At 38.0% G+C, this 27934-nt stretch overlaps 1 long non-coding RNA gene across 1 annotated transcript; it reads right to left on the bottom strand.

The window, feature by feature from the left end:
• Positions 1–18478: 18478 nt before the first annotated feature.
• LOC143268533 (uncharacterized) lies at positions 18479–21202 on the bottom strand. The gene is made up of 2 exons (XR_013044591.1): positions 21131–21202; positions 18479–18825 (listed from the first exon to the last, which is right to left on the bottom strand). It is a non-coding gene; the product is annotated as an uncharacterized LOC143268533 (long non-coding RNA).
• Positions 21203–27934: the final 6732 nt, after the last annotated feature.

The raw sequence follows: 27934 nt of genomic DNA, 5'->3' as shown, positions 1-27934 counted from the left end.
GAGTGCTGGGATTAAAGGCGTGTGCCACCACCGCCCGGCATGATGATCATTCTTGGCTTACTATAAAATGGTATCTCTGAGGCATCATTGTCTGAAAGAGAGAATAAAAGTAGATCATCTACATACTTACTTGGAAATTTATGAAGAAATTTTAAATCTGGTAGGTAGGTCAGGTTTTAGAATTTGAGAAAATACATGGGACTTTTATTATATCCCTGTGGCATCAGGGTATAAGCCTACTACTGCTGTTCACATAAAAACCAAATAAATACTGGTTCTCTGATGTTGCTGGGATGCTAAAAGAGACACTTCAAAATCTTCTGCTGAAGAATAGACTGTATTAAGTGTTACAGGAGATTTGTTTGTATGGCTGCTCTGAGACTGTCAATGGAGTTGGACCTTGGTTTGGAGGGCAGAGTCCACATTCAGCTGGCTGGAGTGGACCATAGAGTTTTCTGGTGAACTCAGAGAAAGACAGAGGGACACACAGGAGGAATAATGTGGAACTAGGGACATGCAGGGTATTTTTTGATCAGAGAAGGTGGAGAAGAGAGCAGGTGATCATTTCTCTGTTGTTCAGTGGATCTCTCAGGTTTATTTCCTAATATTTAATATTCCTAATATTTAATAATCCCAAGTAATAAAAGAAGTTACAATAATTAAAGGGGTATTAAATTATGTTTAATTAGTTTCCTCTTTGTTAATAATTATCTCTATTTCTCTTTAAATGTTTGGAAAGTGAAAAAGAACTATGTGAATTTCCTCAGGGCAGCCCTTTTGTGTTTTGTTTAATATTTTTTGAAAGGCCTGTTGTCTCTTTGGGAAGTTTGTTCTAATCACCTTGAAGTGGTGTGTTTTTTTTTTTTGGTTTGTTTGTTTGTTTTTTGAACAATAGTTACAAATAACCTAGCCATTCTGAAGAAGGAAGGCTTTGCAGAACACTTAACTGCTGTAACTGTTATGAACTTAAGTTCATAATTTTGGTAGAAATATCTTTTTCTGAATAATTGTTGGAAGTTTGTCCTCCAAGATAATAAGGACATCCATGGAAAATGAAGTCCATGTTGCCTTACTTCATTGGACCAAAAGGCAGCCACTTTCTCTTCTAAAACTTACATGGATGTGAAATGTAATGAGACATCATTTCTCTGATATTCTCACAGGGAACTCTTCAGTGTTGTTTAATTATTTCTTTTTCAAACCTGATGTAGAAGTCAGGGTTGACTTTCTTGATCTTCTATCACACCTTCATGGCTGTATTTTGGCCCAATTGGTAAGTCATGGGGATGTTTTGACATCACAGCAGTGGTCCTTTACTAATTCTCATCAGGTAGTCTTGGCATTAGCACCTATTTTGTTAAAGTCTTCAAAAGATGTTTTGCCAACCTGCCAAATGGAACAATCTCTTTGCTTTTCTCCCTGAAGTCAATAAATGAACTGATTGACACAAGTTAAAAATACAGTTTTTAAGTCAGTAGGATGATGTGAAACCACATAGCAAATCCCAGAGGGCCCTAATATGGATTAGGAAATGCCAAAATAGTCTTCAGCTTGGTTTCTGTCCAGAAAATACATGGACAGTGTCAGGATCTCTGCTCCTTAAGCTTACATTAGCAGTTGCCATGACAACCTTTTCTTTTTAATGTAGATTCTTATTCCTTCTGGGGATTCTTACAGAAGAGTCATCAAGACAGGATGGTGAAGGGGGAAGCTCACCTTGTTCCTTGAGCAGAGTTGGATTCCTTAAAACTCATCTTTGGTTCTACAGCTGACTATAAAAATTTCTTACTAATTTCTTGTTCTTTAGAATCATTTCCATAATTCTGATACAGTTTTCAAAACTCCTTTTTACTAACTTATAAATTAACAATTTTAAAACTTCTTCTCTTATGTGATCTAAATTGCAATTAAGATAAACTCCCCATTCCTCATTTTACTGCCTAGCACTTCTAGTTCGGTATGGAAAAAAAAGGAATATTGAACTTTCCTTATTTCTCTACATACTTTTAGGTTGAATTACCATAGTTATCGAACACAAAATTAACAAGAGTGCCAAATATTTTTTTTCTTCCAAACAGATCCTTCCTCTGTTTTGTGTTTAATGCTGGTGGAGGTGTCTTTTCCCTCTGAAAACTGTAACCTTTTACCTTAGCTGGTGGATTTGTATTGGAATCAGAATTATGGCTTGCTTATGGGAGTAACTCTCTTGAGTCTTACTCTGAAGTTGGTTTCTTCTGCATCTTGGTTTCAATCTGCACAGTTTTAGGAATGCAAGAGGGTTTAAGGAACTGAGTGATCACCCCTTTTGTGTGTATTCAGCTAAGCCAATAATCTTTCTTCAGACCCCCAAATCACGTATGTTGTTTGGGGATTTTCCTGTAATGTCATTGCACATCCTGGGAACTTGCCCTAGACATATTTACCCTGTTGAGTTGAAGGGAGCAGGTGTCTTTTGTCTTTGGCATTTTTAGGTCTCAATGTTCATTAAAATTTAAACTAAATGGGGTAAGGCTGCAATGCACAGAACAAAGAGGCAGTAAGACAAAAATTCAGATTAGATATCAGAGGGGTGACAGAAAAAAATGGCTAAACGTCAGCAAGCAAGAGTTGTGATGTGTGCTCTCCTAATGCTCTTCTACAGTAGAGGACAGCCAACACACATCCAGCCCAGACAAAACCTTTCGTGGGTTTCCAAGCAAACAAGGGGCAATGATACCGAGAAAGGACTCACCAACATCCATGCAAAGAGATAACACAAATGGTGGGTGTAAAAATGAGCGCTCTGGTCTGACACCAGTCTCAGTGTGGATTCAGTAAAAGTAGATCATCTCTGGTCCCACATCAGGTCACCAATACTGTCCACTTAATGCACAGTTCTTACTCCAAAAGAGCACAGATTCACAATGGAAAAGGTCACATGAACTTTTATTCTCACAGAACAGCAACAAATGGCATAAATCAATGCATTTAGCAAATACATTGGTAGGGAAATCAGACAGGCAGGTTTTATATATATATATATATATATATATATATATATATATATATATATATATATATATACACATATATATACAGGCAGGGAAATCTTTGCCATGTGTTTCAAATGCTACCCAATTGACACATTTAGTTTTGGGATCTGTGAAGACTTGTAGTCTGTTAATGCAGTCCAAGTTTTTCCTAGTTGTAACAAAGATGTTGAGTCATATTCAGAGGTTAGAGATAAATGGCTATTGAAAGGACTAAAGATAGCTTAAGATTATGTAAAATAATTATAAAGATTATGAAAGGTAGCCTAAAAGTCTGGAGCATTCCATTCAGTTAATCATTCTGTAGACTCTTCAGCATAAATATACATTTCCAGAGGTCTTCAGTTCACATGTGAAGAAGTATCAAGTATTTGAGACCAGACTGAGCTACATATAATGAGATTCTATCTTAAAAATAATATACCTGAGTATAGACCTTAATTACAGTAGTGGAGATAATAAAAACCCATGTTTGTGATAGTTATGTATCTATGTGGTCATTATGTATTTATCTATAACCCATTATATATATAGTTTGTATAGCACATTTTTTATTCATGGGAAATGTATATTACTAAACTATAAGCTCTCTGATGGTAGACTCTATGTTGTTTATGTTATTTTGATGACTGGCACAAAGTGAAGACTCATTATACATTTGATGGAGTGAAGTTTTATAAATGACGAGATGAGTATTATACTATCTGGCTTTAGCATTTTCTCTGTCTAAGACACTATATGAAATCTATTTTGCTAAGTAGCTTGGAAATAGAATCTCTCCCCTTCCTTCTTGGAGTGGGTCAATTTGGAGAACCTGAGTGCTTTCATTTCCTGGTCATCTCAGTGTTTTCCACTGGACACATTTCTGAAGGCTTACTTGTTAATTTTTGAGCAGAGGAGAGCTGAATATCTCCAAGTCACAAAGCCAGCTATGGTATCCAGCTTGTGTTCAAAACACATGTCAGCTGGAGTACAGTCTCATGATAATTTGGTTTCTAGGCAAACTTTTATTGACCAAATGTCCACTCTGTTAAAGAATAAGGTCAACCAATTTGATATTCCAGGGAGGAAAGAAGGGGGTATCATTAAATTATGCATCAGTTTTAAACTTCAATCTTATACAAAGCAAAATATGAAGTTAAGAGCTATGCTGTGCTCTGCTATATGAAATCATGTTTCTCAAATGTTAACACAGAGTATAATATATTACAGAGAACTCCAAAATCATTTTAGTCATTTTTGCTATTTTTAAAAGAACTAACAGGCAAGTCAGTTAAATGACAGATTGCTAAGATTTTAAAAGGACATATGCTTTACTTTTATATGGCTTTGGAAATCTCCAGCATGGAAAATGATTTCTAAATACCATGAACTATAAAAAAGTAATTGAGTTTTCTCAATTACTAGTGTCAACCTCCTATCAAAGTTAAGACATTCATGAAATGTGGTCACTGTACAGCAAGTACTCATCATCAGCAACATTTTCATCCATAAAATTAAAAAAAATGACTTCTGTTTTGATCAACATAAAAACATGTGAAGAATTATAAGGAAGTAGTCTTTTATTATACAGATTTTTGATAATAACAGTTGTATGCTTATTAGAAGAGAAATTTACAAAATTTACAAAAGTTCAAGATAGTATTTACCTTTGAATGATTCATCCTTAATTTTTAGTTGTAAACTTAAAACAATTGCAACAAAATGACTAACACAAGCCTCAAGCTACAGGTATATCAGTTCTCAGGAAAAAAAATCTATCATCTATCTATCTATCTATCTATCTATCTATCTATCTATCTATCTATCTATCTCTGTTATCTATGTATCTGTATCTATCATCTATCTATCTGCAAATATAAGTTGTTTTGTTAGAATTTGAAGTTAAAAAACTGAAATGACTACAGATATTAGTTTTTAAAATAAGAAGTATCAGGTGGACAACTGATAAAGCACAGTGACAGGGTTAACAGTGAATAAAGAAATGGACTTATCGGCATGTGTGATTTGGGGTCATTGGTGCTAAAGCCTGTTATTGTTTAAACAAATCTCTAGATGCATGGTTATCTTGTTTTTGTCCCTCCAACTTTAGTCTATAACCTCTTGAAGGGCTGCAGTTGTTGTTTACACATGAAGTTATCCTCTGGTCTCTCTACTTGTACACAGTTGTGCTTATGCACCACACATGTATGAACTCATGTGTGTGCATACACACACAAACATACACACGCACAGGAATGCATGCATGCAACATAAATACAACAGCAAAACCTATCAAACTTCTAAAAGAGTCTTGACACTGAGTTAATAATGCTTTCTTCCATGTACCACCCAGAATATACACAATAAAATAAAAAATAAATTGCATTTAATAAAATTTAGAAGTTGCTTATAGAAGTTATGCTTAACATAGTGAGAGAAAATATTTTCAAACCATGTATCTGAAGAGGGTTTAATATTTAGAATATTTGAAAAGTATAATAACAACAAAAATACAGCACAGTTAATATGACTTCAATGGACAGAATGACCAGACCATAAGCATGTGTAAAGATGTTTAGCATTGCTAACCACTAGGAAAAGGCAAATAAAAACTATAATGAAATATCTATAATAAATATGCAAATTAAAACTGTAATAAAATATTACTTTCTACTTACTAGGAGTGCAATTATTAAAACACCCATGTGCGTACACACACACACACACACACACACACACACACACACACACACACACTAAAGGATGGTGGGAATGTGGGGATGTGGAATCTCAGTGCAGTTGCCTGTAGCTTTCCTGGACTGTATTATGGCATTTTCTCTAAACATTAAGATGTGGTAACCCCACTTGTGGCTATCATATACCCAAAATAACTGAAGCAATCACCTGACCCGATGTTTGTATCTTCATGTTAATAATGATCATATTTACATTTTCTAAAAATGCAAATAATGTAACTATTAATAGATTCATAGGTGACCAAAATGTAATAGATGTGCAACAATTGAACAGTATTCAACCTCCAAGAGGCATGAAGTTAAGTTCTCAAAAATGTTACCAGAGGCAGGAAAAAGGAGCAGATGTTTGGACTCAATTTACATGAAGTAGGTAGAGTAGTCAAATCGTGGTGAAGAGTGTACAATGGAGGGAATAATAAAAGGTACTGTTCCATGAGGAAAGAAAGAATTTCAATTTGGGAAGATGGAGAATAGAACTGCTAACAGGTGGCATGATGGTTCTGAATAAAGTGAACGTACTTAGTGACAAGTAAGTAGACAATTAAAATGGTTTAGAAGGATGATTTTTATGTTTTGTAGACCTTACCTTAACAAACAACCAATTGCTTAATGGCAGAAATACAGATTTTAACTCACACTGACTTTCTGAATAAAATGTTTCCATAATAGAAGTCAAGTGGGAAGTCCTTTTTGACTCTGTTTTTATCAGAGGAGAAATAATGACTGACGATTTCACAGGCTTGGTTAGAAACACCAGAACTGTCGATTTACATACAAGGGCCTCATTCTGTTGTGTACTCAACCATGTATAATAATGCTCCTGAGATGAGAGAGAGAGAGAGAGAGAGAGAGAGAGAGAGAGAGAGAGAGAGAGAGAGAGAGAGAGAGAGAGAAGGAATTTATTATTTTATCTCTATTTCAGCTGCATGTATTTTTCAGAGCACCTATGTGCTCCCATGAGAAAGGGCTTTTGAACTTGAGGATTTTTATCTCCAGTCTTCTAGCACATTAAAGAAAACAGGCAAAGCTGGCGCTTTGTGAGGAATAAGAAACGACAGATTTCTCTTTCCATAAAGTTTGTTTTGAGGGAAGAAGCCAGCTTCCTATGTAAAGTTAAGCTGTGTATACAAGTCAGAACAAGCTAGACATCTCGTACCTCCGAGTCTGACTACCACTGTCTGGTAAGTTCCAGTTTCCTAACCTGTGAACGCAGGGGTGCAGGGGTGACTCTGTCAAATAGAGTAGAGTGTTTGAGTGGTGTGTGTTGTCGGGTTATGTCTTAATAAAGCTTTGTGATGGCTCTACTTCTGCAAAGGTGTAAATGCAGGAACAGAAAGGTCAGGCTATTAACACATATAGCTTCTCTTAGCACTCAGCATTGAACTAGAAGGCAAAAAAAAAAAAAAAAAAAAAAAAGGCTTTGCCTGACCCCTTCCCCTGAGACTGAGCCACCATTGCTTCTAAAGGGCAGTCCTAAAATCAGTTCCTGCTGGCAAACAGCACTGTTGCTGAACTGTGGAGACTACGTCGTTAGAAAGGCAAGCTATTTTTTCCCCTTAGCACTGATTTTTATTTTAATTAAGTGTAAAATTTTCTGTGGGTGGGCATTTGTTTTGCTCTTTAGCTGTCCTTGTTATTCCTGGCTCCCTTAATGAAATTATGCAATGAGTAGGAAAGACACCGAAATGTCTCTCTTCTCTCAAAATGTGTGTGTGTGTGTGTGTGTGTGTGTGTGTGTGTGTGTGTGTGTGTGTGTGTGTACTCTTTGTATTGATCATGGACTATAATGGGAGAGGCTTGAATTACATAGATCCTTTACTATGTCTTTATTTTTATAAGGAAGAGAATTTTCTTTTTAAATGTGCCCTAAAAACAGATTCTAAGGGAGAGGGGGAGATGGTACAATTTTAAGAGTACTCTTTTCTTTAAAAGAAAGGGAGAGAGAGAGAGAGAGAGAGAGAGAGAGAGAGAGAGAGAGAGAGAGAGAGAGAGAGAGAAGGAAAGGAAAAGGAATTCACAACAGAATTTCTTGATTTAGAATACCTATGTTTTGTAATAGTGCTTCTCAATTTTCCAAATCATAATAGAATTATCTAGAAAATGTGAAGAATATTGGTATTCAGGCCTCACTCTCAATTTTAATCACACCTACAAGACCTTGACATACAGTTTTAATAATTCCCCTTGTGATGGACCCTGGCCTCATCTACAGATTTAGATAATCTTCATTTAACTCTTTGAAACAAACACATCAGTACTTCTCCACTCTGAAGCTGGGTGGAGTTATCAGATGCCCACTTCTTTTTTAAGTTCTATTACCTGTTTTGATGAAAATACCAATCAGTTTATGATGAAAACTAACTAAAGAGGGGTTGAAGAGATGATGCAGACACATATGGAGGAAAAATGCCCACACACACACAATAAAATAATTTGAGAAATATTAAAAGAAACTCTCTAAAGATATGACAAAGCCATCTTGCACATTTGGCCAGATCCTGGGCTTCTCCACAGCGAGAAGAACAGATCCACCTGTCTTCCTGCCGGGATAGCAGAGAGGTCCACTGTGCTTTGTGATAAATGGAAACTTTCCTCATGCAGTTTCCTAATGGAGACAGATACTGCATGTTTCCCAGCAAGCCTAAGGGGAGCTGGAAACTCTTGCTATGAGTATTTTCTCTGAAGCAGGTTGAAAACTTCTGGAAACCTCCAAACTGCTGATTTTCCTGAGATTAATTAGGACATTTGAGGTTCCTGGGAAGCAGTGATTCTAAATTTTGTTGAAGGTTGTTAATCACAAGGGCATAGCTTTTTCTTTAGACTAATAACATTGCTACCTGAGCACATACGACATCAAATCTTTAAAATTCTATTTTCTCTATTTCCTTAAATCTTGATGTTGTTCCCATACCATTTTCAAAGTAAGAACCATCTCTACAACTACAGATTTAAGAACAGGGATGGAAATAGTGTTCTGGCACACAAAACTCCATCCCTAAGGAAAGAGGGAAAACAAATTTACTTACCATTTCCAAGAAAAGCCAAGGGCTGAGTTTCAGCGTACACAAAGGAAACCTAGAGAGTCAGAGAGAGAAAGATTGTTTGATTTCTGACTGTTAAAATTCACGAGATAAAAGCAATTACATCCCAAGGTGTTTGCTTCATGGCTATGAAATATTTGCAAAATGTCAAATTTGGTGCCCCTCCCCACCCCAAAGGAAATTATGCCTTAGTCACTTTTCTATTGCTATGAAGACATCATGACCAAGGCTACTCTTCTTACAAAAGAAAACATTCGGTTGGAGGCTTGATTATAGTTTCAAAGGTTTAGTCCATTATCATCATGGTGAGCAGCGTGGTGGCGTGCAGGTGAGCTCTGGAGCTGTAGCGTAGAACTAGATACTGATCCATAGGCTGTCAGTGAGGGGTAGAACCTCAAGAGCCTCACGCATGATGGAGTGGCAATATGTCCAGTCTTGTGCAGTTCTTGTGCAAGTAAACGCAGCTAGCTCCCTGAGTTCATGAGTGAAAGACACTGAGTGTCCTGTTGCAAAATCCTTCCCAACCTGTGGCTCCTCTGTTCTTTCTGCCCCCAGTTCCGGGCTTCATTATTTTTTATTAGCTTACAAAAAGATGTAGGTTTCATTTTGTCATTTTTCAGGACAATAAATTGTTTTACTGGTTTCTCACCCCCTACTTCTTCCTTATCATCCCTCCCTGCTCCCTCACTTCTACCGTCCTATTAGCAGGTCCCTTTCTCTTTAATATCTCTTGGTCCCCTCTCCTTGTTCCCTATCTAGTTTCACCATCTATATCCACTCTAATGATCCTTGTTCAATATGCAGAGAGACATTAAAAGTTCAGTCCCACATATGAGTGAGAATCTGTGGTGATTTTTGTCTTTCTGAGACTGGGTTGCCTCACTTAATATAATACTTTCTGGTTTCACTCATTTTTCTATAAACTTCTTAATTTCCTTTTCCTTATCAGCTAAGTAAAATTCCACTGTTTGTATATGTCATGTCAGATTTACAGACTTGGCAAAGGTGTCTTGAGGCAGATCAGCAGAGGCAGAACCATAGTGAGGCTCAGATCTTCACTGTCCAGACCAAGGTTTTTAAATCATGGTCTCTGCTTTCTGGGTTCTTGGGCCATGTAACAGGACAACATGTATATTGGGGGAACAAAGCTGGAATTGGGGTAAGCTTGCTAGAACATATACCATCTGCTGTTATGTTTTCCATGGAAACCAGTCTAATTGGTGACACGAAAATGACAATACCAGAATAAATGGCCATTTTAAAACAGAACAAACTTGTCCTTTGGAAAACAAACTCCACAGCACTTCCCGATCCTGCACTCTTGAGGCAGAGCTCCTGATCCATTTTCTGGGGTTTACCTTTACTACTGAAATTTAGAGTGACTTTAAAAAGAGCATAAAAATTGAAAACACAGTCACCCAAGGTTGAATTGTTGTCTCTTTAGACTTCTTCCTTTTGTAGCTAGAGTTTTCCTGCCTTGCCCAGAGTCAGGACAAATCTCTGTCACCCGCCAGTCCCACAGCCACTCAGACCCAACCAAGTAAACACAGAGACTTATATTGCTTACAAACTGTATGGCCGTGGCAGGCTTCTTGCTAACTGTTCTTATAGCTTAAATTAATTCATTTCCATAAATCTATACCTTGCCATGTGGCTTGTGGCTTACCAGCGTCTTCACATGCTGCTTGTCATGGCAGCGGCTGGCAGGTTTCCCTCCTCCACCTTCCACTTCCCAGAATTCTCTCAATTCTCCTCTCTGTTAGTCCCGCCTATACTTCCTGCCTGGCCACTGGCCAATCAGTGTTTTATTTATAGACCAATCAGAGCAATTCAACATAGCATCACATAGCATAACGGACCATCCCACAGCATCCTTTAGTACAAATGGCTCAGTAAAAATCAACCGAGTCATTCCTAATATCTATTCCTTTGTTTCTGAAGAAAGGCATTAAACTCTAGTTCTCAGGTTTGTGCTGAATACAATAGAACCTGAACAAACTAGGCTTAAAAAAGAAGAAAGAAGGAATGAAAACATTTACCACATAGAGAAGAGAAAGAATGGATAAACTAAATAATCCTAATTCCATTAGTGGAGGAACATTTGTGTGAATAATAGTTCTCAAACCATGGAAAAATATGCAGCTATTGAAATGAATAGTCTAGATCCATATGGATAGACTCTGAGGAATGTTAATCATTTGTTTTTCAGTTTAAAAAGCAAACAGCAAGGGGATGGATAAATGACTTAGTGGTTCAGAGCACTGGCTATTCTTTCAGAGGACTGGGCTTCAGTTCCCAGCACCCACATAGTGGTTTACAATTGCCTCTTAACTCCAGCTCTAGGAGATCTGACACCCTCTTCTGGACTTCTCCCCAGACGTACACATGGTACACACACATAGTTACAGGCAGACATGCATACATATAAAATACAAATAAATTTTAAAAACTTAAAGAGAAAATAAATTTACAGAAACTAGTTCCATCTTGCAAAATGAGTTAAAATAAAACATGTATGTAGCTTGAGTTTTCCTGCCTTGCCCACAATCAGGACAAATCTTTGTCTCCCGCCAGTCCCACAGCCGCTCAGACCCAACCAAGTAAACACAGAGACTTATATTGCTTACAAACTGTATGGCCGTGGCAGGCTTCTTGCTAACTGTTCTTATAGCTTAAATTAATCCATTTCCATAAATCTATACCTTGCCACGTGGCTCGTGGCTTACCAGCATCTTCACATGCGGCTTGTCCTGGCGGTGGCTGGCAGTGACTCCTTCTGCCTTCCTGTTCTTTCTTTTCTCCTCTCTGTTAGTCCCACCTATACTTCCTGCCTAGCTACTGGCCAATCAGTATTTTATTTATTGACCAATCAGAGCAACACATTTGCCATACAGAACATCCCACAGCACATGTACATATATTTTTGTTGGTAATATTTGTTTTAAGCATGCAAAAGATGAAGAAAAGATGTTCACATACTCAACCAACTTCAGGTGGCCTCTCAAGCCTCACGTTCTCTGTAACACACTCCCCAGTGTGTTACACTGCACCTGCTCACACCACTGTTCTGCCCATCCTACCACCTCCCTTCTTCTGTTTTTCCACTGTTCTTATTATCTCTAGTAGAGTACTTCTTTTACATGAGTTGATACATGACATCAAGAGCTCAGAATCACCATATCCCCCAGACATATACTTTATGACCTCCAACCTCCCTGATGCTGATAATAAGCTGCCTAGATACACCCTAACTTCCTTTCTGTTGCTGTGATAAAAAAACATTCTGACCAAAAACCAGCTTGGGGAAGAAAAGGTTTAATTTAGCTTATAATTCATCAACAATGGAAATTAAGGCAGGACCTTAGGAAGAAACTGAAACAGAAACCATGGAGGAACACTGCCTACTAGCTTGCTCTCTGGGTTGAGTCCTGTTTGCTTTCTTATACAGATCAGGGCATTCTCCTAGGGATGGTGCTTCCCACAGTGGGCTGGACCCTCCCACATCAATCATCAGTCAAGACAGTTCCTTATAGATATGACCATAGGCCAATCTGATAGAGGAAATTCTTCAATTGAGCTTCTCTCTTCTAGCTCAGGTTTATGGTAAAACTAACCAGCACAGGTACATTAATGGGAGTATAACCTTTCTTCCAAACAGAGCAGGTATATTGGTTAAGACACAGTTCTAAACCCCTGGGCTGCTGAAGAACTCGAACCCCCCATGGAGAGAGTATTTGAGCACATCTGAACCTTCTATGGCAAGGTTGGTGCTACACGAATTAAGATTTTTCTTGATAAAAGAACTAAACATGATCTCACAGCCACAAGGGGCTATTAGGTCTGAATTAAATGATCCCATAGGGTCTTTCGGGGCAATTGTCCAGAAGTAAGGTTTTTAGACTTGCGCCAACCTCAAAGTGTGGAACAATCTCATCATGGCATAGAAAGGTCTTCACATGCCTCCATCCCCTTTTACATTTGAGAAAATTGGTGACTGCATCCCACCAGCACCTGGCATTTCTTACCAACAGAAAGGTTTGGAGCTGTTGTGTTTTATGTCAACCTTATTGTGTCTCTTTGTAAGCCATAATATGAATGTCCAACTGGAGAGATCAGGTAGCTTAGCAATTAAATCCTTTAAAGCTTTACCACCAGGTTGGAAAGGAAATGAATGTCAAGATCTGCTGTCTGGGTAATAAATTGGATTAGGAGAAATGTTCATGGGTGAGAACACTGGGAGAGGAAGTGACAGTCTACTGTGGCTGGTGACGCAAAGCTGAATGTGTGTGCTTAATTGCAAAGCAGGAGGCTCTTATTCACTGGCAGCGATGCCCCCCCCCTCCTCCACATGCCTTTGTTTGTTTTATAACAAATCATTATAGCAGATGGAGGGGCAGTTTCTAGGCAGTACCGAGGTGCCCTGGGTAGGCTGTCTGTCTCCTGCTCTTTGGGGTGCCGAGGCTCTGGAGTGATGCTACAGCTTCACCTTCATTTTTGCAGGCTGACCTGCTTGAAGGAGTTGGTATTTAAATAGTTGGCACCTCCAGGCTTCTGTCTACATTTCTGAGTCCAGCTACTGAAAACCCATCACAGAGGCACTAAAGCAGGCAATCTGTTTGGTGAATGACCATGGTTCAAAGAGTCCCTGGTGGAACATTCTCTAGACTTCTCAGAGCTCTGGAATACTTTCTCCTCTCTCCTTCACTGAAGCTCATATCTGACTGGTGATTTGATGGCGTGCTCACCAACCCTCCAGTTCTTTTTTTTTGTTTCTTTTATTCAAGCATTTCTCCTAAGATTCTTGCACCTTTGCAAATTGGGATCTAATTCTTTTTTTTTTTTTTTTTTTTTTTTTTTTTTGGTTTTTCGAGGGATCTAATTCTTAGAGAACCTAAGGGAACAGACCCTGTTTTCCTCATTTATGAAATAGGAAATATTCTTTCATGCCTTCATGAGGGGGAAAGTTGTCAATGATCTCTGGCAAATTGCAAGTAATTATACAAACAGCAGCTGTTGGTCAGGGCTGCTCTGTTGTACCACATGCAGGTTGAACTACAGCCTTGATCTTGACTGGAACCCCTGTTTCCACTGGACATAAGAGTTCACATGGGGGATCTAGGGCAGGCTCAGTTGCCTATCACATGGGCTTTGGGTTACCTAAAGCACAATATGAATCTGATATGTTTCTGAGAAGTTCAAGTGTTTTTTTCAGGATGATACAGAAATAGTCAAGAAAGGTTAAAATTAGTTTTTTTTTTAATGAAGCATAGAAGAGATTTAATTCTCTGGTCCTTTGAACTTTTGGATTCTAGTAAACACATCACCTCTCCCAGTAATTCTTTCATTTGAGTACTATTTCTCCTTGTCAAGTGACACACTGCGTTCCCTGTTAAAAAGAATCAGTGAGCAAGTGGAGAACCACAGAGGAAGGGCTTTCCTGTGCATGGACTGAGCCTGTGGCAGACTGGCCCATCCCTGAAGTGTTTGTTCTAATAAATAGTGAGGAACAACCTCACACATAGCCTGACACAGTATGTGGCAATCTTTTTTTTTTTTTTTTTATTAGATTTGTTCCAGACATATGGGAGCCATATAAATTCCTACTTAATTAGGGAAATAAAATGTAGCACAAAGGTCTAAGCTAGCTGCAAAGCACAATTATACAATGGACCCATATGAAGGATTACATGTCTCTAGACAAACAAGCATTTTCAAAAGGTTAACTGGTGTGGGAGGCCAGCCGGGAGACTGCCTCCCACATTTTTACCCCAGGGTACTCTTGAGGAGTGAGGGATACGAGATTTAGATAGAAGGATAGAGAGGAGAGGAACAGAAACACAGGAGAGCCTCAGGAGGGCCTGGATCCTCATCCACCAGCGACTCCTGTCACTTGTAAATGGCTAATTATGGGGATGCCAGGGGGTGGAGCAAGACTTCCCCCTAGCTCAGCCAAGTGTAGACCCTTTCAATCACATAGTAACCATGCACATAGTCAAGCAATCCTCTAATACGGGTCTGCTGGGTAAAGCAAGCTTACATCTCACCAGGAAAACTTTGTGGGCCTCCACAAACTGGCAAAAAATAAATAAACAGAATCAGATGTTGGTGAGTTAAGATGATCAAGTTAGGTGTACCAGGAACATGTCAGTCATCTCTCAGCAATTCTGAAGGAAGGGCTCATATCCAAATTCTACCTAAGTCTTCAGAATAGTTATACTTTAAAGATACAGCATAGATAATATATGTCTCTACCCCCGAATCTCACCATCTTTGAGTACAGGTGAAAAAACAGACCTTAAATCCTATGGATTATCTTTGTTCTTCTTGTACCAGGTATTTGCTTGTTGTTCAGTGATTTCTGTTTCCATGCTCAATCCTTGCTCTGTAGAAGCCAGGGTAAATTCTCACATGTGCTTAGGCTTTTAAACCTAAAGGGTTTCTTCATAGAAGTTGGCCCCATATGTCTTCCTCTTCCAATCATTTAGCTTTTCTTAGTAGCAGACTATTTGCTTTGCACATGCAGTTTTCAACAGAAACAAATTTGATTCTGTTGTTCAGTTGAGCCAAATGCTTTACAAACCTTTTTGCCTTTTGACCTTGGGCCTGTCATAGACTCTTTTTCTGCATGTGTCTGCTCAGCAAGATTTTAATATAAATGCCCTGGCTCACAGGTGGAGATCAGCCTTTTGCATAACTATCCCAGAACCATCTGGTAGGGTAACTTAGCATGCAGTCTAAAAGTGTCAAAACTTTGAATCCCATTGTGCATCTATTAGGAAAAGACTCGCAGATGCTGGTTCTTAATATTCATTCTTATTTTAATACATTTTCTCTTGAAGGCAAGAGCTCAGGGCTATTGGCATAGGATGCAAGGACTTACAGGAGTCTTGGAGGAGAACTTGGCCCAGTTTGCAAAGAAAGCAGCTAAGATTCAGGAAAGATAGCCAGGTGGAGCTTGGAGCTGGTTGATACCCCAGTGTGCATGAAAATTCAAGGGGCACTTTCCTCTCAGAGAGTGTGTGTAATGCATCCTGCCCTTTTACAACATAGAATCTGAGTCTGATAGAACTGCCAGGAAGCTGCAAGTCTTTTTGACCAGACTGCCTCGTTTAGATGTCAGTGACTTGCCTAGGATCTGATATGTACATGCAGATATTCTTGAAATATATCATAAGCTCAAAAAGGTGAAGCAAACACTAAATTCCAGGGCTTAATGATTTTGGATCAACAATCTCTTTAATATTTAGTTTGGTAATACTATTTTATCAATTTAAATTCAATCAGGAGTTAATTTTTAATTTTAAGCATAACATTTAGCTTTGGGTGTCTGGAGCACTTGTGCTACTTTCTTCTCTGGTTATGTATGGTCTTTTTCATAACAAAAACATGTAAGTTTACAAGCTAGAAAGGAGTCAAATCCTGTCATGAGGATGATCATATGATTGCAAAGGTCACTGCTCCCTGGGGAGGAGATGTCCTTTGTCACATTTTCATAGTAAGAATCATCCCCTCTTTACTTGGGAGATGATGTTCTCTGCTGTATAGAAATTTTGAGCTTCCTAAGACCTCATTTATTGTTAGTCTTAATGTCGGCACTATGAGGCTCCTACTCAGAAAGTCCTTACCTGTGCCAATAGGTTCAGGCAGATTCTCTATTTTCTCTTCTGTCAGACTCAGGGTTTCAAGTCCTATATTTTGGTCTTTGATCCACTTAGAGATGGGTTTTTTGAGGGGTGAGAAAGAAGGATCTAGTTTCATTCTTTTATCTGTAGTTATCCAATTTGACTATTTCCTGAAGATGCTATCTTTCCCCCAATATGTGTTGTTGGCTTCTTTATTAAAAACCAACAGGTAGGAGTGAAGGTTTATATGTGGTTCCTTAATTCTATTACATTGATCAGTGAGTCTGTTTTAATGTAAATACGTTGTTTTTATTACTATATACTATATACTATAACTTGAAATCTGAGATGGTGATACCTACCACAATTTTTTGTTGTTGTTGACTGTTTTGGCTATCCTTGGTCTCTTGTATTTACATATCATAAGTTTGATTTGTTTTCAATTTCTGTGAAGAGCTGCATTAGAATTTTGATGAGGGTTCCATTGAATCTGTAGATTATTTTGGCAGGATATTCATTTTCACAGTTTTAATCCTATCAATCTATAAACACAGGAGGTACTCCAATATTATACTCTTATTCAATTTCTTTCTTCAGTATTTTAAAGTTTTGACTGTACAAGTCTTACAATTTCCTAGATATTATTCCATGATATTTTTTAGGTAATTTTGAGTGGTATTGTCTTCTTGATTTTTTTCTCAGTATGTTTGCCATTTGTATATAGAAAGTTACTGATTTTTGTTTTTCAACTTTGTATCTTGCTACTTTGCTGATTGTATTTATCAGCTGTAGGAATTTTCTGGTGGAATCTATAGGTTTTTTTTATGGATAGAATCATATCATCTTCAAATATAGATACTGTTTTCTTTTTTTGTACTCCTTTGTCTCTTTCATTTGTCTTACTGTTCTAGCTAAGACTTGGACTCCAATATTGAACATGGTTGAGAGAATGGGCATCCTTGTTTTGTTCCCGATTTTAGTGGAAATGCTTTGAATTTCTCCCCTCTAGAGTGATGCTGATTCTATCAGCTTTATTATGTTGAGATATGTATCTTGTGTCTCTGTTCTTCACAGGAATTTTTATCATGAATGGATATTGGGTTTTGTCAAAGATTTTTTTTTTAATCTAATAAGTTAATCGTGTGTTTTCTGTCTTTTAGTCTATTTATTCGGTAAATTATGTTTACTGATTTACTAAGTTGAATCATGGGGGACAGGGAGTAATGTGTAGATATGGCAGGGAAAGAGCAGCCAGAGAACTTTCCCCAAGAAATGACATATATTTGTGGATAAAGCAACAGCTTTTCCCCTTCAGTTTCACACAGAGGTGTTCTTCAAGGGATTATTTCATTTGTATGCAACTTGGAAAAGTTGGTATGTGTGTATTCTAAAGTGTAAGAGAGCAGGCCTTTTAAGCCTCCACCTTTAAAAGATAACAAAGGAATGCTTGCATTTGTAGTTAGTGCATTGCAGATTTCAACAGTTGCATTGAAGGCAAAGCCATGACTTTAGTTATCATCTGTAGGTCTATGACCATTCTCTGCAGTCCTGTGATCCAAAGGTCATGTGGAAATTTATGACTGTGGACAATCTTCTCTGTTATATATTGCATCCTGGAAAACAACTGAGAAAGTGACTCAAATTTTGAACTCTGCTTGTAAAGTCAAATATTGAAAAGAAAAAGATATTGCTATTATTTTGAACATTTTTCAATGAATATTTAATATCTCAGAAAGCTCTGAGAGAAATATCAGATAAAACTCACGTGTTTTTATCATTCAAATGATTAAGATTGATCCTAAAAGAAAATCATCCCTTGGCTTTGAAATTTCCCCTATACTACTTGATGGGCTGGCTTTGCAAGATTAGCAGGATTTCACTATTTGTATTGTGACTTACTTGACTATGGATTTGGAACTAGAAAACATAGCAAACTATTTCTTGTTATTATACAAAGGGTTGTGAAGAAGTAATGATGTATACTTGTGTGAATATGTCCAATGTTTTAACTAATCTTTATTAACACTCCACCATGTACAGGTACTGAGTTAGTGATACTGTTTTGTTTGGTTTATTTGTCATCATTGTTGTTTTGTTTTGACCTTGGGAGGATTGGCATTATTTTATAGGTGAAGAAAATGAGGTCACTGAGGGGTGAAATGAGAAATCTGAAGTCCCCTAGCTAGCTAGCAGCAAGGCTAGTCTGCAGAGTGCTAAACACATCATAACCAACCTGAACGCCACACTGGTCTCTTTATAAGGAAGGTATAACTTGTCTTACATCCAGTCATGTGATTCCTAAAAGATCACTAAGTTCCATTTTTTTTTAAATACTTAATTCCTATTCCGAAATGAATGTCCATATTCCATTGCTATTTTGTCATGACACTGGAAGCTGTGAAAGGAAAAGATGAGGATTTATTCTTGCACAGATCCAACTGCTTTGTTTTTTATTTTTCAGAATCAGAGGAGCTCTATTAGAAAAGAATTAATGTACCAAATATTTAAACATCTAATACAAGTCCTTCACAACCTATCCTAAAACAAACAAAACTGAAGAAGAAATACTCCTAATTTTACTTTATTAGAAGATCATTATCTTCATATCCAAACCAGACTAGAAATTATAAGAGAAGGAAAAACATGCAGACCAATATTCTTGAAAAAAAATTCAACATTACTTCATGATTTAAAAAAGCTTTCAAACTGAGTGTATTAGAATATGCCTTTACTTTCAGAATTTAGAAGGAAGAGGCAGATAGATCTCTGTGAGTTCAAAACTAGCCTGGTTTATGCAGTGAGTATCAGAATAGCCAGAGATACATAGAGAGACCCTGTCTCAAAAAACAAAGGGGTGCAGGAAGCTTTCACCAAGTGCTGGAAAGATTGCTCAGTGGTTACAAGCACAGGATTCAATAACTAGCAACCACATGGTCATTCACAACCATCTATAACTCCAGTTACAGGAAAATCAGTGCCTTTTTCTGGCTTCTGTGGGTTCTAGACACAGAGACATATATACAGGCAATAGCCACACACATAAAAATAAATAAATAAGATAACAATAAAAAAGAAAAAACTGTTAACAACCTATGCATAGCAATAAAGGGTGTAGTTTAATATGGTAAAAACCATATAGGAATTGTAGGATGTCTTTATACCTTAAAAAGATTAAAACGCTTTGTAATATTTTTGGGAATAAAATGAGTGTTCACTTTTGCCATTTCTAGCCAGTCATTCTGGAGTTCTTAACAACTACATCAATCTGAAAGAAAAAAAATACCGAGGAGTAAATTTAATTAAGGAAGAGAAAGATTTGTACACTGGAAAGTATAAAGTAAGAATAAATTAAATAAAAATTGAAGTAATTGCTTGAATAGGAGAAAATGGTCATAAACTGAACATCTGACTGAGGGTTATGTACCAAAATATGTGAGAGGGTCATACAACTCAACAGCAATAAAATAACCTGATTTTGAAAAAGGGACAAAGGATCTGAACAGGCATTTCTCAAAAGAAATACAAATGCCTACATGGGTGTGTGAAGGTACTCTATATCACTAGTCATCAGGTAAATGCAAAGCAAAATTACAGAGCTATCACCTCATAACTCTTAGAATGGCTGGAAAAAGTCCAAAAGATGATTATTAGGATGGTATGGAGAATAGGAATCCCTTATAAATTGCTGTTCAGAGTGTAAAGTAGTATAGTCCTTATGGAAATAGTAAATAAATCCCTCAAAATTAATATTTGGAGCTATAATCCAGCAACTCATGTTCAGGTACATATTTGAAGGAAATAAAATTAGGATCATAAAGCAATATCTGCACAGCCACATTCACTGCAGCATTATTTACAATAGCCAAGATATAGAAAATAATTTAAAAAAGTCTTGACAGATTAATGGATAAAGACATCATGGTAAGTATACAATAGGCTATAAAATAAACTTCAAGACACTAAATAAATAAATTGAGAAATCAGCAAATAGAAAAAAATCCTATGTTCATGGATTGGAAGAATTAATGCTGAAAATGGCCTTCTGACCAAAACAATGTACCAGTTCAGTGCAATCCCAATCCCAATGCCAAGTCCTAATTATATTATATTATATTATATTATATTATATTATATTATATTATATTATATTATATTATATTTTTGGTTTTCTCTGTGTACCTTTGGAGCCTGTCCTGGAACTCACTCTGTAGACCGGGCTGGCCTTGAACTCATAGATATTCAATTGGCTTTGCCTCCAGAGGGCTGGGATTAAAGGCATAAGCTACCACCACCCAGCTCCAAGACCTATTTTTACAAATATAGAAAAGCACAAAATTTATGTGGAGGCATGCATCGCACATATGCACACACATGCACACACACACACACACACACACACACACACACACACACACTCAAGAAAAGCCAAGAAAATCCTGGACTAAAGAGTACTCCAAGTATATCACCAAATCTGATTTAAAATTATACTACAGAGACATAGTAATAAGACCAACATGGTACTGTAACCAAAGAGACATGTAGATAATGGAATAGAATAGAGAACCCAGATGTGAGTACACACAGCCATAGCTACATGATCTTTGACAGAGATATCAAAATTTACATTCAAGAAAAGACAGAATCCTCAATAAATGCTTCAAGAAATTTAGATTTCAACATGTAGGAAATGTGGAACTTACCTCTTTCCCTGAAGAAACTCTGCTTCAAAGGCATCAAGGACTTGAATGTGAACTCCAACATCCTGAAACTGCTAGAGAAAAATATAAGATATATCCTTCGACTTGTAGGCACAGCTAAAGACTTTGTGACTAGGACTCTAGTAGTACAGGAAATAAGACCAACAACCAACAAATGTGACCCCATGAAACTAAAATGCTTTTGTATAGCAAAGGATACACGAGTGAAGAGGCAGCCCACACGATGAGAGGAAATCTTTGCCAGCTATGCGCACGATAGAGATTACCATCTGGAGTACACAAAGAAATTAAGATACAAAGAAAACAAAAGCCTAAACATCATGAAAACAAATGGCCAAATTAAGAAAGGGGCTGGGATGTGTCAGGGAACTGGACAGAAAATTCTCAAAAGAAGAAATACAAATGGCTAGAATACAGTTAAAAATTTGTTCACTATCTGTAGCTATCCAAAAATGAAATTAAAATTACCTTAAGAGTCTATCTCACCCCAGCAAAAATAACCATCATCAGGAATACAAATGACAACAGATATTTGGGGAAGTTGATGATCTTGTAAACTAGTGGTGCCATTTTAGAAATCAGTGTTGGAGTTCCTCAAACTACTAGAACTAAAATGATCACATAACTTATTATATCACTCCTGGTCACACACTTAAAGGACTGTATCCTGCTGCAGAGGTACTTGTCCCTTCATGTTCATTGCTGCTCTAGTCACAACAGTTAAGGAATAGAATCATCCTGGATGTCCATCAGCTGATGAATGGACAATGAAAATGTGGTGCATATGCACAATGTAATATTGATCAGTTATAAAGAAGGATGAAATTGTGAAATTTGCAGGTAAATAGATAGAATGGGAAAAATTACTGAGAAGGATTCTGTAGGCCACAAAAGACAAACATTACATGTTCTCTCTCATATGTGGATCCTAGCTCCAAATCTTTTGTCTTGGGTTTAACCTGGAATACAAGTGGAAGACAGGTATCCAGAAGTGGGCCATCGAGGAGAGTGCATTATGGGAGGAAGAAGAGTAGAAAATGGGTGAAATGAAAAAACAGTAAGAATACAGGGGCCAGAAAGGCTCGAGCAAGTTGTGGAATTGTGGGAACCAAGAAGGCAAGGAAAAGGTTAACCAAAATGAAGTGTTTGTGAAGAAGCTACATGGAAATCTACAACCTTACCACCCAGGTGAGAAATAAGAGGAGATGGGAGGATCTATGTGATGGAAGAGCAGAGGTGGGAGGGATGCTGGGAACTAACGCTTAGGACAGGGGTGGAGGGCAGGGGGTGGAGGAGGGGGTGGTGGACAGGGGGTGGAGGAGGGGGTGGAGAGTAGAGGGTGGAGGGCAGGGGGGTGGAGGGCAGGGGTGGAGGACAGGGGGTGGAGGGCAGGGGTGGAGGGCAGGGGGTGGAGGAGGGGTGGAGGGCAGGGGGTGGAGGAGGGGGTGGAGGAGGGGGGTGGAGGGCAGGGGTGGAGGGCAGGGGGTGGAGGACAGGGGTGGAGGGCAGGGTGTGGAGGGCAGGGTGTGGAGGACAGGGAGGAGTAAGAAGAGGATGATTAACCAAAACAAGGAATATACAAAGAAGTCTTCTTAGGATTCCCACCTATTCTGCAAGCCAGTTAGTAAAACAGTTAAAAGGGGGAGAGGGAGAGATTGCAAAGGTATCCCCACAAGAGTGAACAATCCTGCTCCAAGAAAACATGGGCTATTAAAAAAAAAAAATCCCAGTGGCAGGCAGAGGTTCCCTCTCTTTGGTAGACCCCAGAGGCACCCACAATAATACAGCCTCTTGCCACTGCTCTTGACTGCCCTCTGGAGCTTGATGGTAAGGCCTTACTCCTGAAGACATCACATGCTTTGCTTGCAGGACATAAAGCACTTGATCTTCAGCTTACCACCAAAGTCTCTCCCTGCTGGGTAGCTTTCACAGTGCTGAAACATACTATATAGGCTGCAGGGAACTAAGTGAGGTGTGTCCACCAGTAAGCGGCAAGACTGTGTTGGGAGCTAACCAACTGCTTTCCTTATTGGATCTGAGGCTAGGGTCCAAGGAGGGAATTCATATATGGTATTGAAATCATGGTCAAAACCTAAGGCTGGGGAAGTTACAGATATCACTGTAATGTTCTGATTAGCTTTTATGTCAGCTTGACACAAGCTAAAGTCATTTGGGAAGAGAGATCCTCAATTGAGAAAATGCCCCCACAAGACTAGCCTGTGGGCAAGCTTGTACCCAGTTCACTGTGGGCAGTACCATCCCTGGGCAAGGGATCCTGGACGCTGTAAGAAAGTAGACGGAGCAATCCACGGTGCGTTGTGGGAAGTTTGAGCACACTGTGAACCCAGAGACTGTGTTAAATAAAATCAATCATAGGTTGAGAGGCAGAGTAAGCAACCAGTTGATTGGAAGTAACCATAAAGTGTGAGGAGAAGTCAGGAGATGAGAGAGAGAGAGAGAGAGAGAGAGAGAGAGAGAGAGAGAGAGAGAGAGAGAGAGAGAGAGAGAGAGAGAGAGAGAGAGAGAGAGAGAGAAGTAAGAGAAAGTAGCAGGGAGGGACATCTCATTGGAGAAGTTTTGTTTTCAGACAGAGAAGGAGAGGTTCTCTTCCTAAGACAAAGGCTGACCCGGCTACTTTCTCTGCCTTTCTGAGGTAGCAGGTTTTTAACCTCAGCATCTGACTCCTGAGTCTTTATTGGTAAAAATAAAAGGATAGAGACTTAGTTAAAACATTTGTCTCCCTATAGGGAGGCAAGCTGAAGCATTTGGATGCTAAGGTTCCCTGGGTCTGCGACAGCAGCAGCAGCAGTCATGGTGGTGGCTGTGGAGATGCAGTCAGCAGCTGAGGCGGTGGTAGGGTCTGGTGTAACTGCTGAGCAGCAGATAAAATAACAGTGGCGAGAAGCCAGTAAACAGCACGCCTCCATGGCTGCTGTCTCTACCTCCAGCTTTCTTCCCTGAGTTCCTGCTCCCATGTTTCTTCATGAAGGAACATACCCCAACGTACTTTTTAGTCATGATATTTTATCACAGCAACAGAAACAAACTAGGACAGTCTCGTTAATTACATTTCTGTGACTGAGGAAATAATATATCAAGTAATTAACTTCTGAAGCACAGTGGAGAATAGGGACATGGACAAGTAATCCTTTGCCATTTGGTGTTAAATGGGCGGTCTTAAAATTGCTTCAGTGGTATCTGTTTTATATGTTTGCACATTTTCCCATAGGATTGAGTTTAATTTTTGTATTTATAGTCTAGTTGTATATCACATGATTACATGTAAGTAAAATGTCATAAACCATTTATCACTCCCACTAAGGCTTTTGTGAAGTACGATGATGTGTTTCTGTGTGATGTATGGCTATTTCCTCCTGTACCTTCTACAAACACCCCTGCTGCTGCCCATTATGGCTGAACAGGAAGCCAGGCAGAATGAGCCACACCTTGTCACAGCCAAGAGACACTTGTTTAACCCAGTTCTTTATAGATGAAGGGGCTTTGATCTCATCTACAAAGGTGAAGTTATTAGTCCCCAAGATCACAAGCTTAATTGATCAGAGCTAACTCGTATTTGATTATATAAAGAAACAGACAATGTAAGCGTTATTGTTATGTCATTCTCTTACTGAAGTTTATGCTCATAAAATAATAATAATAATAATAACAATAACAATAACATAATAATAAATAAAACTATCCATTCTTGTTATTTCCTTTTGGAAGTGTTCAATGTGATATATTTTCAGATGGTAATAATTTTGGAGTTTGTAGACAAATAATTATATGTGGATTTCAGTTTTTCTTTAGTTATTTCTTTAGAGCTCTCGATACTGGGAATCAAATAGTGCTCTTAGCAGTGTCTCCCTGGGTCTGATACTAGGTCAAACTCATTTAATATTACATTAATTTTGAGAAGAAAAGTGGCTTGTAGCTTATGGTTTATGACAGAAGGTTAAATCTGGTGTCCCAAATCCCAGGGTAGGAAAACAAGCTAAAATTCTCTCATAATTATCATTCCCAAACATTATTTCTTCATAAATTGTTCCCCTGTCACACTAATTTCCTTCCATAATGATCCCTTTTACTTCCATTTCCATTCTCCATTTTGAAAATTAAGATGCTAACTTCCAACGCAGGTTCTTTTTAAACGTGTCTGATTAAATACTAGGAGCTATCTTCTAACCAATTTGTAAAATGGTCTTAAATGGAAGTTGTTTTTATGCTCACAGCCTCATTTAATTTTAAGGGGCAGAAAACTGTAGCTACTGTGAGAGCCTTCATTTATTATTGGTTACTTTTAAAGCTGAATAGAAAAAAAATAGAGAAAAAAAATGCACACTAGCTTAGCTCCTCAATAACCTGAAATAAACATATTTAAGGCCATAGCCACCACGACACCAATGACTGAAATCTACCATTATGAAGGCTTTATTTGTGTTTGTGATTTTGACATTTGGTTGCTTTTTTTGTCCCTAGGCTGGGACCACATTGGACATCTTCAGAGGCAAGATTTAGAAACAGACTTTTTTCCTAGGTCCCAGTCATTTCCAAGAGTTTAACCAAGATTGGGAAGTTGTATTCTGGTTTGAAAGTTTTGTTGTATTGTCAAGGGGAATATCCATGACAAATAAAAGCATTTATGGTCTAAAATGAAATGGTTCCTTATAGCTGAACAGATGCTTTGGATTCCATGAACTGAAGATCCAAAGCAAGAGCTGTGATACCATTGAAGAAAGACCCCAAATACTCAGTGTTAGGAGGAAGGAGAAACCCCTCCAGGTCATATGCTGCTTTGAGGACCAGAAATGACTGGCTTGATGAAAGTCTAAAAATATATTTTGCCATGGTTTAGAGTAAAATAAATGTCCCATTTTTGTAATAGAAATCCAGAATAAACTAATTTTTATGTACTGTTTAATACATGAGAATGTGAGAGTCTTAGTGTTTCTTTAGGTTCATTAGACTCTTATTTTTATTAGTTTTTTGAATATCACAATGCAAAATGGTCTCTAATGTTTTATATATGATTTTAGAAAATCTAGTATATGATTTTCCAAATTTATACTACATTATAAATTCAAGTTCAAAGCATGCAACATTTGCATCCATCCTACACTACAAAACAATATCTCCAAATTATACTTGGACTTTATATAATATGATAAAACCAGACTTAACAACAGATGCTATTTCAAAGCTCCAATCTGAAATAATTTATCATTCTATATTAAAATTATGATGCACAACTGCATTATTTAATTTTAGGTAGTTATATATGTCTAACTACTTGTATAGATCATGAAATATTCTGTGCAGGTAAATGCCAAAAAATCCAATTCTTTAATTATAAAGATTCTTAAACAAACATAGTGGCACATACCTATGATTCTAAAACTCAGAAGGCTTGTGTAGGGGGCTAGCATGTTCACAGGCACAATTATATAGCTAACCTTTGTCTCAAACAAATTATAAATATTCCATTTTGGGTCTATTTGTTGAGTCTTTATTTTCTGATTTTTTCCCTGACTTATGAACCTTAGAAGATATTGATTAATACAAGATTATAGATATGAATAAAAAATCAAGACCATTTATAAAACCCATGACAGTATGGTAATGACTAAGTAGAAAGGACTCAGCTCTCCACAAGGAACTACAGGCAGTTAAGAAATGCTGGGAGCAGGAGACAGTCTTCCCCAGGGAAGAGGACATCAACTGATTATCCAATATCAAATGATCAGCACTGAAAACATATATAGAAGTAACATTATACAGACTGAGCTGGCTGTAGTTATGTATTTAAAAATATACAACTCTTGATGAAAACAGAGGCCATGGATTTGAAAGATAACAAGGAGGAGGATTTGCAGGGAGAAAAGGGAAGGGGGAAATGAGGTAGTTCTATTACAATCTGAAAAAGTAAAAGAAATTATAATTTAAAAGATCTTCCAAGAGATAAAAAAGAAGAGATATTTGAATATTCAGCAGGATAGAGGTACAGGTCTTTTACACTCCACAACCATAATTACATTATATTGTATATGTGGAATATGCGCTAAAAATAGAAAGAGGACCAACCTTAACAATAAAAACCTTTAGGGGAAGAAAAGTAAAAAAAAAAAAAAAGTGTCCCTTAAATTCATGACAGAACCAGAATTTCAAGAAAGAGAACCCTGTGATGGCCTCCGTGCTTAGTGTGTAGGTCATCTCTCTCATTGCTGTGACCCAATATCTAACAGACACAACCCAAAGGAGGGTCTGGTTCATGGTTTCAGGCAACTTCAGTCCATTGCGCTGGGAAAGGCAAGGCTGGAGGGTGAGTCATTCACATCTTAGCTGGCCAGGAAGCAGGCAGCAAGACAGGAAGCAGCAGGAGTAGAAGAATGCCCATGCTCCCAGTGGTCTACTTCCTCCTGCTGGATTCCTCCTCCTAAAGATTTCAGGGCCTCCCCAAAGAGTGTCATTGTCACGACTTCAAGTCCATGAGCTTGTGGGGACCCATTTCCCATTCCTACTGCAACACTTGGTAGCCTCTGCCTGTGCTCTGCAGATATAAGGGTCACTGCCGGCATTATACTGCATTCATTACATCACATAAATTCCTGTAGCTAACTAGTGATGCAGGATTTTCACATAGGGGTCTCTGACTCTGAATTCAGTGTGCTATGCGTATGTGTGTTTGTATGCATTTTAAATCCCGTGGTTATCATTTAATGTTTTAATTAAACTCAAAATTGGTAAAGATGTCAATATTAGCAACAAATAAATTACTAAGCAAATTTA

Source organism: Peromyscus maniculatus, chromosome 14 (genome assembly GCF_049852395.1).
Source record: "Peromyscus maniculatus bairdii isolate BWxNUB_F1_BW_parent chromosome 14, HU_Pman_BW_mat_3.1, whole genome shotgun sequence".
Lineage (NCBI taxonomy): Eukaryota > Metazoa > Chordata > Mammalia > Rodentia > Cricetidae > Peromyscus > Peromyscus maniculatus.
This window is presented reverse-complemented; position numbering and strand designations above follow the sequence as displayed.